Source organism: Neopelma chrysocephalum, unplaced genomic scaffold (genome assembly GCF_003984885.1).
Source record: "Neopelma chrysocephalum unplaced genomic scaffold, ASM398488v2 Primary Assembly neopelma1_77, whole genome shotgun sequence".
NCBI lineage: Eukaryota > Metazoa > Chordata > Aves > Passeriformes > Pipridae > Neopelma > Neopelma chrysocephalum.
In genome coordinates this window covers 2,879,084-2,893,555 of record NW_020897738.1, presented here as the reverse complement: position 1 = coordinate 2,893,555, position 14,472 = coordinate 2,879,084, and the positions used below count along the sequence as shown (strand labels likewise).

Here is a 14,472-nt window from a genome sequence, read left to right as displayed (position 1 = left end):
GAATAGAAGTGTTTTGGAAAGATGTGTGTCTGCTGGAGCCTTTTGTTCCGTGTGATATAGCAGAAATTGGATCCAATCTGATGTTCTCTGCTGAGCGTATTTTGGAAGTTGATTGAAAGGGATGATGGAAAATGCCTCTGAGCATATTAACAGAAATATTTATTTCCATTTATAGGAACCACATTAGCTTGCTTAAAGAAAATTAACTTTTGCCCACCCCAAATTCCTCTTTTTAAGTATTGCTCAATGAAGGGGAAACAATAAAACTATGTGTTCTGTACAGCACTGAGAAGGTGTAATGTAAGTAATCTTCAAATTTTGATAATATTTGCTGAGCACGGTATTAGTTACTGGCAGGAGAGCGAACCTTGGATAAGGTGTGTACAACAGTGGACATAAATACTTTGCACTTCCAAAACAAATAAAAATGTAAACCTTTATGGAAAATTAACCAGTCTGCCTTTATTGTACAAACTGGAAGGAATATGCAGAGGAACCACAAGTATTACAAGGGCCATAAAAAGACTGCTCATGTGCAGCTGCTCATCGGCCTCTATCAGCTTTGTTTTGTTTTGTACTTCTACTTGTGTGTCCTTGGGTTTTGAAACTGAGGATCACATCTAATGCAAAGGAGTAATTCTGTGACACTAACTGACAGTACTGAACTTGAATGCAGATGTGCAAATTGAGCACCAAATCTATTTTAGAAGAAATAATTTTATCCTGCTTGCTGGTGGTAGTATGAGACAAGGTGCAGAAAATATCTTCTTCGAGGCTGCCAAAGAAAAGCACATTGTTAATGCTTCTGTGCTTGGGTACCTTAGGGTTTGCTTAGTTGCAGCCCTGAAACGTCCTGCCCAGATCCAGCCTGATTACTTGATGGCTTCGGGATAAATTTTTAAATCTGCTCAACAAACCATCTGTGAACTTGGGTCAAAAAAGGATTAAAATAATTTTGGAAAGTCTGATTTGGGGTGATGAATGTGGGTATGAAATGAAGAGTCATCTCTGTTGAACTATTGATTCATTTAAGCATGGAGGTTGTAGGTCTCTGTTCATATTCTCCTCAGGGAACATGGGACACTCAAGTAACAGCAGCTGCCTTTTGTGCTGTGCTTCAGGTTGGGTTTGATCCTGGTTGGTTTATGGGGATATTTCGTGGCGGTTGCCTCAGCTGTACCTTTCCCATTATGTCAGATCCAGCACTGACAAAACACTCGGATTCTGTGTTAACATTTTCCGTGCTGGATAGAAATTAACTCTAGAAAAGAACTGAGGGTGTGGAAACCAAAACTGTAGTACAGAAAGGTGCAAAAGTGGGTTTTTTGCTTTGTGGGGGCATGAGCTGACTCCCCGTGTTTCCAGAGCTGTGTTAAATACAATCCCAGGGAAGCTGCTGTAACGGAGCTCTCTGTGTAATATTTACTTACACATGACACCCCTTTCTAGTATTTCAGTGTTTAAAGTTTTAAAGAGAAGCAGTAAAACGTGTGGTATCCATTAACTTTGCTGATGGACTAGAAAGCAAAGTTTTTCTAGATTACCTCGGTCATTACCTTGGTCATTACCTTGGGTGGTTTATGTTTGGAAGTGACCAAATTTATGCTGAATCACGGATGTGTGGTGTAGTCTGGGCTCTTTTAATTATGATGTAATTTATTAATTCTTTTTAATTTGGCTTTCTGCTATTGACTGTCAGACTTTCTATGATGAAAAAAGCCCTTTCTGAACACCAGAGAAGTGATTCCCTTGTGCCTTCAAGCAGTACAAGCCTACCTGACTCTCATGTTCAGCACAGCTGTTTCAGTCACGTATCCAGTTGCACGGCTTGAAAAGTCTCATTTCAGATAAGCCATTCCACAGGGGAAAATATGCCTATAGCATAGTCCCCTGTACAGTGAGCAGATTAAAAACAATTTTCTGAATCAATAAGTTACTTATAAACACTTGGGTTTACATCAGGTATCACATGGACTGGGCTTTATCTGAATGTCACCCATTTTTCTCGTGAGATTGGTTGTGGGAGCTGTACCACACTGACAGAGGTGAAAGGACAGTGGTTTTCCCCTCTTAGCCCCTTCATCTCAGCTCTTTAAAACAAGGTGACCTTGCAGACCTTGGTGTGTGTAGGTGGATAGGATTGCCCTGTGGCAGGCAGGCCACTGTAAAGGCAACAAGATCTTAAAAAATGTGCTTTCCGAAATGAAAAAGACCTTTGACACTGCTCATTCTAATGAGAAACTGTGCTCGTGGTTGTATGACCTGCAATATGCAGAATTAAGTAAAATGATATGTCATCTTGATATTTAATTTAGTAAAGGCCTTTAATAGTAACTTTACCATTATCCAAATAGTTACATTACCCAGAAATAACTTTCCAAAGCTGAACTGTATTCAGAAACGTTCCAGCAACAGCATATGAAGGGTTTTTTTCCTGAGATTGGGGCAGAAGAATTTTTTTCTCTTAGTTTTGGAGACCTGTTGTCTTCAGTGGAAGAATCCTGTTCAGCTCCTTGTGGAATGTGGGCTGAAGGCTTCTGTGACGTGAAAATTTGTGCTTTACAAAAGGGCACTATAAACCATTTATTGCCCTAAGAGGCTGGAATATGGGACAGTTTTCCTATGGAAAACTCTGCTTTGGGAACAATGATGTATAGTTTGTCTAATGTTCAAAACCTGAATTAGACACTTGGAAACGCAGATCTGCATATTCTGAACTACATGTGGAGCTCTGAAAAATGTGTGTTAGGAGTCAACGACCTTGTGCTAATTTGTCTCTAGGACAGCGAGGTAAATCCTGGTGGAATGACTAATGTAATCATTGCAGGGAGTAGGAAATACAACTTATTGCTCTTGGAAAAAGTAGGTTTAAGACAATTCTTCTGTTATTTTCTCTGAATGTAAAGTAGATAAGTGACAGTGCAGATTTCAGTCGCCCTTACCCAGTGTGTTGTATACATGCCCTGTTAAGAAATAAGAGGCTGATGAGGCTCTGGGACCCCTGTAAGTCATTAATTTTCTGTATGAAGATTCCCTTCTTGTGCACTGCCTGGGAGACAATCTGTGCAGTAGAGAGAATGGGCCACTCAGTTTTGTGTGGTCATGTAGATCACGTAAACAGCACAAGGTTTATTTTAGGAATTATTAACAATACTACTCACACTGGGTGATGTTCTTTTTAAACTTCTGTTACATATTATTATGTCAGTTTGTGCCTACCTTAGTGGTAGGGCTAATAGGGTAGATGAAGATGACTTTGTGGGCCCAATTATTCTTGAGTAGCCTCAGAGTTCTCTTGCCTCCTGCTAAGAGCTTAAGCACTGTGCCAGGTGTTGTACTTGAGGTAAGAGCGTTAACACTGGCATGAGATACTTGTCTAAAGCCTTCTGGGTCCTGCCTGTTAAAGTTGCACGGAACAGGAGAGTGGGGTCTGGGAACTGGGACAAAGGCTGCCTTGTGATCAGCTTGCCAGGTCATTTCTAGATTTCATCTCTCCTCTTTGGCAATATGACCCCTTCACTTCATATAAGCCGAAAATATTCCCTTCCTCGGTGGACTGACATTAAGGGTCAGCTTGTTTCCAAAGCACCTTTGCCACATATTCTTTGTTAATGCATCATGTGTTTGTTTGGGGAAGTTCTTAGTAGTGCTGATGGCAAGTTTGAGATTAAAAACTTCTGGAATTTAGTTGCATATTTCACATGCTGCTTTTAGAAACTACTCTGATAAAAACACCTATATTCACCCTGTGAATGAAGCCAAACTTGAACAGAGTTGCTCTGGTGTAAGTCTTTATTAACCATAATAAAGGTCCCTTCAAAGCAAGGATGCTGTATTCAGGGTGCAATATGAACCAGGACATTGGTTCTGAGCCTCTTACCCTGCTTATGTCAAATGCTTGATATAGTCACAAGCTTTTAAGCTCTGAGTAAGATGCACTTTGAAATTCCACCTTGACAACCTTGAACCTCGGGACAGTTTGCAGAACGATTGCTGAGCTGTTCTCATTTCAAAGATGCATTTCTTTGCCAAAGTAAACACTTAGTAGTGGTAGCGTGAGACGGCCTTGGTTCAAATTAAGGTCTTGGTGTCTTCAGGGCTACACATGACTAAAGGAAGAACTTACAAATTGGACAGACAGAGGTTTGGATAGAGGGACAATTCTTTTTGTGTTGCTCCTGGCTATTTTGGTGGTTCTGCAGGTCCCAAGCTGTTAGTGGTTTCTGTGGGCCTGGTTGTGCAGGGTGTTACTATAGAGGTATGTGCACAGTAGTCACGTTTTTCATTAAAAAAACATATTGTTGATATCATCTTTTGATTTACCATGTACATGTTTTGGTGTAGTTCTCATCTGGTGTTTTCACTCAGTAAAAAGATGTTATTTCCTGGCTTAAATAAAACATGGATTTCATAATCATCATTTTTGATGGATTGCTGAAAGAGGGAAGAGGGAACTGCTTTGTCCTCAGATTGCCAGTTCTCAATAACTGTTGCGTGCTCTGAAAAAACTTGGCTGAACTGTTGAGATTTGGCATTACTTTTAGTGAAGATTTTGTGCTGCACGTTTATGATGTGCTTTGAATGGAGTTTGATGGCAACAGAAATTAACACATTGATTTCCAGTTCTCTCCCCTTTACCTGTTTTAATTTCTTTCTACTGAGTGGCAGGAGGAATTAAAGCCAAGAAACCCGAAATTCAGGTCTTAGCTTTACTCGTGTTTTTCCACACGCCCCTTTAGTAGGTCACTGAATCATTCTTGTTTGTTACTTTCCCATGTGGGGGGAAAAAAATTTCCATTCTTTCCATTCTTTTGGAAAGCAGAGTTGATATACAGTCACTTGAGCAGCTGCTTATCTGACTGTGTGTCCTTAAGCTATGATTAGTCTTAATCAAACAAAGGGGTATCTGGTGATGCTGCAAGCTGGGAAGGAGTGGGGAGGAATAAAGGGAGCTTTGTGGCCGTGTTGAGCTGAAGGTTGGGCATTTCTGGGATGTCACAGGCTTGAAGTAGAGAGTAAATTCTAAATTGTTCTGTGTGGGTGGGATTTTCCCCCTAATAACAGGTCTTGGATCTGTTGCAAAGCAGGAAGAGTTGAGAGGACAAGGAATGAGGGTGGAAACTCACTGAGATTTGGAGTGATATTAAGAGGATCTTTGAGGAATGCATTGAATGAATTAGAAGGGCCAGGGTGAAGCCACACAATGAGCTGGATGGTGTTGACAGAGGTCACAAGGATGGAAACAGGAAGGGGGGGGAAAGATACTGTGAAGTTCAAGTCAAACAAAGGTTGTCTCAGCTGACTGGGTGGGTTTGAGCCTGGGTTACAAACTCCCTGAACTCGTGTGAGTGAGGAAATGTTCAGCAGGAGGGTTGGATGGAATGGCAGGGAGGAAAGGGAAGTCTCTGAGGATGGTAGGGACACTGTGGAGAAGAAAAGAGGTTGGAACTGTACTTTGAGGAGAGCTGATAAAGAGGACAGATGTGAATGAGATGAGTTGAGAAGAAAAGATGTCGGTGTTCTGCTCTCCAGGGCAGGAGAAATACGTATGAAAAGGAAGAGTATATGCAAAGTGAGGGTAGATGATTAAAGGTGTGTTTGGAGTCAAAGAAGTCCAACCTTTATTCCCCATGCTTTGATCTGTGATGGGAGACTTAGATAGCAATCACTTCAGGAGGGTGTGCCTGATAAAGGGAGGGAATGAGCTGGATGGACCCAGATATGGAAGTCATGGATGATCACCCAGTAAAATAGGGGTAGGAGAGCTGGGGTTCCTGGTTTGGCTCCTCTCATGCTGCCTTGCTGCCTTTTGCTATTAGGGAGAAAGGGTTTTTTTAAAACACAACAACAGCAAAAAGCCTTATCAGTTAGGAACTTGGACCAGTTTGGGTTTAATCTAGTATTTTATTTTTAATTAGTAGACTACAGACTATATGCTTACTGCTTCCTTTCTTTGTATGCAGAAATTAATGGCGTTTACAGTTTTCCTCATCTGTCCTTTGATATCCTAATGTCATTGGCACAAGCAGTTTCTTGAAAGACAAAACTTCTAAGCTTCTTCTGAGGAAGAAGACAAGGTTTCTAAACTCTTTGATGGCTATAGAAATATTTTACAGCTTTCATACAATTTTCCTTTGGCTCTGGGAAGGAAACCTTTAACATGCCCATAAAACAATTACGAAGATGATTAGGAAAAGTACTTGTTTCAGTTGCCTCCAAAGAAAATAGAGTTGGTTCTTTGTGTTTCAGATAGTGATGGAAAAACCTGAATCTGATTGTTTTTAGTGCAAGCTGGGGTTACACCATTGTCACAGTTTCTGAAGCAGGAAGGCTTGAAAAATGGGGTTAGGAAAAGCAAGTTTTTCCAGAAATGGCTTCTGATAGTTTTACTACTAGAATAGAAATTCTAAACATGGTCTTTTCAAATAATTTTTTGTTTGTTTGCTCAAATGGGAGCTGGAAGGCCACTTTTGATTGTTTGCTTTTGAACATAGAACAGGCTGACTTGGTGCCATTCCTGATATAATTAATGTGGCCATCCCTTTGTGAGTGAAGAGCAATTGCCGTCGGAAACGTTCCAGTGTGCGTTTGCCACAGCTTATTTACTTTGTGACACAAGCACAAAGCTCTTCACTGGCCCTTGGTTTCTTGGCTGTTGATCTTAGATAAATCAGCTACTGCTTTTTCCTCCCTTTCTCCCTTCTAAAAATGACCCGAACAACATTCTCAACACTTCAGAGCTGCAGATGTGTGTGCTGACCTTTTTGAAAAGGGGAAACAAAGGCGTGAGGTTTGGAAGTGAGCTCACATAGGAGTCTAAAAGGAAGCAGTATCAGAGATGACACTTCAGCTACAGACTTAAATAATGAAGGAGATAAATGGAAGAAAGATTTAGGAGGGGACGAGGAAGAAGATGTGCAGCTTATTGACACCTCTGTTAGAAAAGCTACTGTAAGGGATGAGGAACCCTACAGATACAAATCACAGGGTAATAAAACCAGGCTGATATTTTAATGGTAATCCTAATGCTCCTGGAAGGCAGAGCTCTGCTGAGTGCCTTAGGCATTCATGGAACTGCCTGTGAAAAACATCTGCTCCCTGCTGTGACTCGTGTCTGTGCTTCTGAGAGGCATCATTGCTCTCATCGTGCAGTCACCGAAGAAGCTTCAGTATCTGGAGCATCACTCTGGATTCACGAATCTAGTGCTGGTAGTGGCCTTTTGGGGACTCTAGAAAACCCTCCTGCTTTTAGAACAGCGGGAGCTGTGTTATGCATAGAGGAATTTGGATTTTTCACCTGGGGAGAGGTGTTTTGTGGGCCTTGGAAGTCTAAATGGTGTCAGCTTCCCCGAGCTGTCAAATGGTTGATTGCATTAGAGGCACCCCTTTCTGCAGGAGAGATTTGCTCCAGGCCTCAGGGGGACCCTACCTGTGAAGGGACCACCTTTACTCTGCCAGCAGGAATGACAAGGGCTCCTGGTCTGCTTTCCTGCCTTGGCTGGATGTGCTGCAGTTCTGGACTCTGCCTCCCTGGGTTAAATGTAGCGTTGGATAGAGCAGATGTTCACTCCAACTCCCGCAGGGATAATGTTTATCTTACTGCAATTCCCATACATGTGACAATCTCTTATAGGTCCCTTGCAGGCTTAATGCCTCTGAGGAGCAAGTGTTAAAGGAGAGCCTGGATGACACCTTGGCCATTCTGTGTGGTGTGAATGACTGGTGCAGGGGAATTGCCATTCCCTCTCTGTTAAGCAGATTTCAGTTTGTGCCTTAAGGTATGGAAGCTGTGTGCTACTTAAGAGCAAGCTCAGCAACAGTTACCTTGTGGAAGACTAGTATTGTTAGTTAGGTGGTGAGCTATGTTGTCAGATGGATAATAGAAAATGGGATTGGAAAGGACCGTAGGAAGCCATTTAGGCCCAGTGAAAAAATTCCTTCCCTTGGCTGATTATCCAGACCACTTGCAAGGTACATGTAGATACAAAGCTCAGGGTGTCAGGAGTGGTTCTCAGAGCTGCTTTGTCACCTTTGAGACTGTAAAACAAAAGGTGACAGGCCAGATGGGACGAGCTTGCAGGCCACTGCAAGGATTATCTTGTAGCAGGGTATTAGTGAAAGAATCTGATTTGCTCCAATTAGTGATATGTCGGTGTGTTTTGGCCAGGCCACTGCTGACCCCCAGATAACCCTTGGCCGTGACAGGGTTTGTGACATACAGTGATGTGAGGAAAGGGTTCAGCTGGGTAAGTAGCTCACCATGGTGCTTAATGAATTGATCGCTTTTCCTGAAAAGCACAGAAAGATTTTAATGTCTTGTTAGAGAGCTTTTTGTCCTTGGTTTTGTGTTCATGCAGCACATTATCTACAATACTAATGTACAGTTAGAGCCCTTTTCATCTCTCTACTTCTAGTTTAGCTGATTGTATGGTGCAGGGAAGCACTGGATACAGTCCTTTTTGCTATATTAATGTCCTTTTTTACTGTAATATTTTGTATATGGTAATGCCTTCCTACATACAGAGATACATTTATCTTTTTTTAATTATGATGGGAGGTTTCTGGGTTTCCAGAGGTATCTTTATTGCTCAATTATACCCCAGCAGAGCAAGCAGAGGATAGCTTAATGGGTAGAGTACATCTGTGGTGTTTGTGCTTCTGTTTTATTGCAGATTAACAGTATGTCCCTCTGCATTCTTCCAGTGATTTGGGAAGCAAAGGAGAGGAGAGAATTTTGGGGGGACAGTTCAGAGCAGAAATAGAAGAGGTGAGGCTGCTTTGAGCCAAAGGAGCAAAGGAAGAAAGGTTGAGAGATCCCCCTTTAGTCCATAAAGAGTTGTCCTTATCCAGGTACAGGGATCTGACTTTGCTACAGCTTTGTTTCTGCTTGAGCTTGAAAGGGCTTCTTCCATCTCAGCTGGGAGATGGAAAGGTGGTCTCATCTTTGCTGGCGTTGGCTGAGGTTTACTTGTACTAGGGTTGGCTTGTGAGTAAGAACAAGAATTGAAGAGTTGGGCCTTAAAGGTGAGTGAGGGGTAAGGAGAAGATCCAGGTAGCCTTGCACTTGTGTAATAGGTTTGCCCTTCTTGAGAAAAAGGATTGCTGTTACTGGGTTTGGGGGTGAGACAGCAGCTGCATTGTTTATACTTAGGTCTTGCAAATCTAGGGGGAAGGTGGCAGCCTGCAAGTGTGCCCTGCTCTGACCCCTCTGTGTGGTGTGTCTGTGGTCCTCAGCCTGGCTTGCCTCCTGTGCTGTATCTGCCCTGGTATTCTAAGAGAGTCCTGTGTGTGTGGATCCAGAGGTAGCTGTGTTGGGAGCTTGTGTGAAGGCCAGAGTGTTTGCTGCCATTGGAATGGCTGTGCTGAATGCAGGGCCGTGGTCTTGGCTGTGTCCTGCCGGGCTGGAGGAGCAAAGGAAGGAGAGTGTACAATTGTTTTGTCCTGAAGAGTTTGTGTGCATCTTGTACCGCTGCCCAGAACAGAACTGCAGAAGCACATGGAAGCAGGATGAGGCCTTTTCTTTTCACTGACCCTTCCAACAGTGGAGCCTGTTACTCCTCAGAGATCGGGGTTGTTGTCTGCATAACGAGATCCAAGCAAACATTGCAGAGGCACCAAGAAGGCTTTGCTTCTGGGATCTGTCAAGTTTGTTGTTTTCAGAACTCTCTAGCATGGGATGTTTACTCGAAATCCTGGCTGTCCTTTCCCTCTGCCACTTTGTTTACTCTCCCTCCCCTCAAGGTCCCATAGTAACGGGTGCTCTGCCTGCAGCAGTTCAACAACAGCTGAAGTGACCTTGGCCAGCATGGCCAGGAGACCTCTGGCCAGGCTGCAGGGACAGGGACTCCTCTATCCAACAGCCAGACCCTTCCCTAGCCCACATCAGCTCCTTGTCCAAAACACTCTTCTCATCCACATGGCCCTGTCTGTGCCAGGGACTTCACTGCCTTGGCATCGGAATTCTAATGTAGGGCAAGGGTGAGACTCTCTCCATGCAACCAGGAGTGATGAGACAGAGCCCAGGCTGTGTGGTGGTGCTGCTGTATCTTTGGAGCAGCTGGAATGAAGTGACACTGGGGTTTCACAATAGTCCTAAAAATAACTCGGGCCCGCTGCATTTAGTTATGTTTGTGTGAATACGCTGTGAGAGCCATCACAGGTTGCTCTGCTAAATTTTGCTTGCTGCATCTTGCATCCAGATTTTAGGCTGCTGTAAAATCCATTCACTGTTTGTCCTCACTGTTGACACCATTCCCAAAGGGACAGAGACCAAATGGAGCAGGAATTGTGGAAGAGTTTCTCAGGTCTTTGTGATTCTTCTTTGAAGCCCGTGACTGCTCTTGATTATCTTTTTATCATGCAGACTTTTGCTTTTGGTGCTGTGGGGTGACCCTGGATGTAGCCTGTGTTAGTTATTGAAAGTCTTTACTTTGCAGTGTGTTAGAGGCAGAAGTGATGAGCAAGGTAAGAAAGGAAAGTCATGCAGGTAAAAAAGGAGAACTTATTAAAAAAGTTAAAAAGGAAATACCTGGGCTTGTAGGTCTGGCAGCTGTTAGAGAAGAAGTGCCAAACAGGAAGAGGCCAGGGAAGATCTTACTGCATTCCTGATCTGCCAATCACTGCATAAAACTATTATCTGCTGCCACGTTTCCCAGAGCAAAGAATGTTATCATTTGGTATGTTCTAGGGCGGTTGGTCTCTGCTCATCCTGATGAATTTCTGCATGTTTATATGGGAGCTGTAGTCTGAGTAAGCTTCCCCATGGCTCTGTTAATAATAATTACAGTGACAGCTGTGCATCAGGAGAACTCCTGGTATTCAACCAGTGAAGTCTTGGTCCTGCTAAGCTGTGTTGTGGATTCAGGAATGGGCTCTGAAATGTGCTTGTCTGTGAGCAGCACATAAAGGGCTGGTTACATGTCATGCTGCTCCCGTTAGTTTGTTCTGTACCGTGTCCAAAGAAGGTGAAACTGTTTCGCTCTATGAAGTGCTGCAGAGTGGTATCTGCACAGCTCCCTCCAGCTCTCTGTTTGCTTGGTAAACATCTGTCCCTGGGGATGGAGGTTGAGTGAACTTGGATACAAAACGTGGTGGTGGTGGTGTGCCAGATGTGGGAATGCAAGAAACAGTGAAAGGGAATGAACTACTTGCTTTTGCTCTTTATAACACAGCCTTTGGGAAAGAAAATTGAGTGGAGGGGTTGTAGAGGGGGGAACAGGTTTGTGACCTGGAAACACATACAAAAATGACTTTTCTGGGTTTGAGGATATGAAACTTTTAGAAAGGAAGGACTAAGTCAAAGGATTTGGATATGGTTGTGAAACGTTGAGATCTGCTGCAGAGCCAGAGTAGTTCTTTGCATGTTGTCAGCTTATTTCAAATTAACTTAATGTTGGGATGGGAGAACTGACTTGATCAGGAGTACAGATATCCTCAAGGAGGAATCTGCATTCACTTCAGGTAATCAGCAACCACACTTGACACCTAAAACCTGTCGAAAATGTAGAAAGCAGAGATTGTGAAATAGCTGAGAATCCAAACCAATCTATCCAAAAGCTGGGGCATCTGAGTCATCGCAGTGGTCACCACAGTGGCTGTTCTCTACTAAAAATGTCATTCTCCCTCCCTTTCCAAAGCACACACCTACTAAATCAGTAGACATATTCAACTCACACAGATATAGGGGGGGGAAAAGTGTCTATAAACACAGCAAAAAAGGCAACTATGTAGCTATTCCAATCACTGTTAGGGAGAGAGTTAATGTACTTGTTAATATAATTTTCCTTTACAGTTGAGGGGGGCTGGTTGTTGGGAGTTGGCAGCAGAGTCACAGGAACGTGCTCATCCTGTTCCCTCCCCAAGCACCTGCTCATGTCCAGTGCTGGGGACAGTACTGGGACAGCTGGACCTGTGGCCAACCTGGAGGGGTGTTCTTACAGCTCTTGCTAAAGCAGGACAGGTCTGGTGCCAAGTGCTGGAGCGAGCTGGGCAGTGTTTTGGTATCAGCTGTGAAAAAATTCCAGGCAGCATTTGGTGTCTGGAAGCTGTCAAGCCAGTGTGTGTTGCTGCTCTGTTTTATCAGCCCTGTTTGGTGCTGCTGCCCTCCCTCACCATCTGCCTGAATATCTTGGATATTCCATGGTGTTGTGAAAGCAGAGAGCCAATATGTTTGTGACTGGAATGACACTGTGATCTGAGTCATTCCTCCTGTGAGGAGGGGTAATCTGTAATCAAACTGCATGGGAACCAGAGGCATTCCTGAGTTCTGCTCTGTCTCTTGCTGTGTGACACAGTTAACCCTTCTTGGGCAACCTCATTAGATTTCAGTCATTTGCTTCATCAAATCAGCAAATGTTATTGAAGAACATGGCTCAGCTTGGAGACTGCAAGTGGATGCACAGAATTGTGCAATAAAAGCCAATTCATTACTGTTTCTAATAAACTTTTGGGGTGTGAAGGCAGTTGTTTAGGAACCCAGCATGGATCCCATCTGTTTTCAGTATCCAGTCGTACAAGTAGAACCCTCAAATCTCCAGTAAAAATCTTAGCAGAGCTTAAGAAGCCTAAAACTTTTATTAGCAGTTTTTATTAGCACATTAGTAGGCTTGGTGTCTGAGCTTGGCATGTGGTGATTATGGGCTGGGTGGATCGAGCAGGCCTTGGGAAATGGGGAGACAGATCTTAGGAAGTTTAGAGGGTTGCTTCTTTCTGTAGCAATAAACATGTAAGAAGTGTTATTTACCTTCATTGTGAGCTTTCTAAAGGACTCTACAGAGTGAAGATTGAGGCTGCTTTCTTGTAATTTTGGCACATGGGAAAAACGTGGTTTGAAGAGACTTGTGTGAGGGTCATGTAGTGACTTTTTTGTTTGTAGTAGGATTCAGGACAGTGCTGATATTGTTACATGTTTTACTGGTGAAGTCGCCACTTGCTTTGGGACACAAACCATCTTGGTCCATTTGGAAGTGTGTCCTTGGTAAGGAATGGGGCTGCATCAGTCTAACTATGTCTTTTAACTGCTGCACAGGTGGATGGCTTGAGAATTTCTAAATGATTTTGCTGCTAAATGTTTAATCACGGGAGTCACTGTGAGCAAAGGAATGACTTTATAAGGATATAATGCAATAAAATCAAGGTCCTTCTCTGACACTCCCCACATATAGTGAGGTTAAGTATTGCTTTATAAAGTTAACTGCCCCGAAACATTTGTCAGAGCCCTGTGCATGGTGCCCGTAACCACCATCATTATAAAGTAACAGATTCAACAGTTCAGCAGGACTGGAGACACTTCCCTAAGGACAGGGCTGGTCTTTCCATCTGTGTGTGGGAACCAGGCATCGCCCTTGGCCTGTCCAATCCTAAACGGGCAATAAGAGCCCTCTGGGAAAAGTGTGCTGAGCACTGAGTGGCACGAGCATTAGTGCTCCCTGCCCTGTGTCCCAGTTCACCAGGGGAGGGTCACTCACAGCCTTTCCTGCACTGCTGCAAATCTTACAGCTCCCATTTGAGCTGGTGACCCAGAGGTGAAGGTTTGTTTTCCACTGCTTGTTCTCTGAATGTTCCCCCTTCCTTGGAGGCTGTGTTCTTGGAATAGCGAATCCCAGGGACTTTCACTGCCGCGTTTGAGATGTGGCTGCTCCCATGGCAGGAACTGCCACTTCACAGCTCCCTGGGATGTTCACCTTGAATTGAAGGGCTGGTTTTGGTGAAGGCATTGCCAAAGCATTTCTTTGCTTAGATCTGACAAAGCTCTAAGCAGAGACTTTTCCTGGGAGGCGTGCATGACCTTTTAGAAGTGCTTTTATTTTTTCCTAAACTCCTTTTCCACATTCCAGGCTGTTGCATGTTAACTCTGGAAGGAGTTTTCTCCCTGTATTACCTTTCTATGAGATTTTGATTGATCTTTCAGTAGCTGCAGTAGTAACACATCGGTTCCTTTAGCCTGCTTCTGTCTCTTGTGTAGTTTCTGGTTCAGCTTTTATGTAAACTTTGAATAAACTGTATGTGTTGTTGAAGTCTCGAGTCTGTAATAACTGGATTTGGGAACAAGCCTGGTGTTTTTCAAGCTGCAGGGAGCTGGCTGCAGACAGCTGGTATTGAAAGCTTTGTGTCACAGGGGGAGAGCTGGGGAGCATCTCTGCTTTTGCAAACCCTTAAGGCGCTTTCAGAATAAGATCCCTGAACTCTTGCAGTATATTTATAGGCTCATAGTGTTGTTTAGAGAATGTTACACTATCCTCTGTGGCTAGAGCTGGTTTCGGGTTTCACCCTCACGGTAAACAGCTCTGGGCTCCGGTGCTGTGTGCTGCTCAGAGAGCTGTGCTGATCTGTCACACTGATAGGGTTTGTTTGGGTTTTTCAGAGGCTCTGTGTGCGAAAAATCTTTGAACCATAATATAAGTCCCACATCATCACATCTTGATTGGTTCATTAATCTAGGCTGAGATCTTAATGTTCAAAAAAAATTCTGAC

The 14,472-nt window shown here is 43.5% G+C and overlaps 1 protein-coding gene across 1 annotated transcript in view; it reads left to right on the top strand.

The window, feature by feature from the left end:
- MLXIP (MLX interacting protein) overlaps nt 1-14,472 on the top strand; it is a 46,154-nt gene that overhangs the window by 1,049 nt on the left and 30,633 nt on the right. The window lies entirely within an intron of this gene.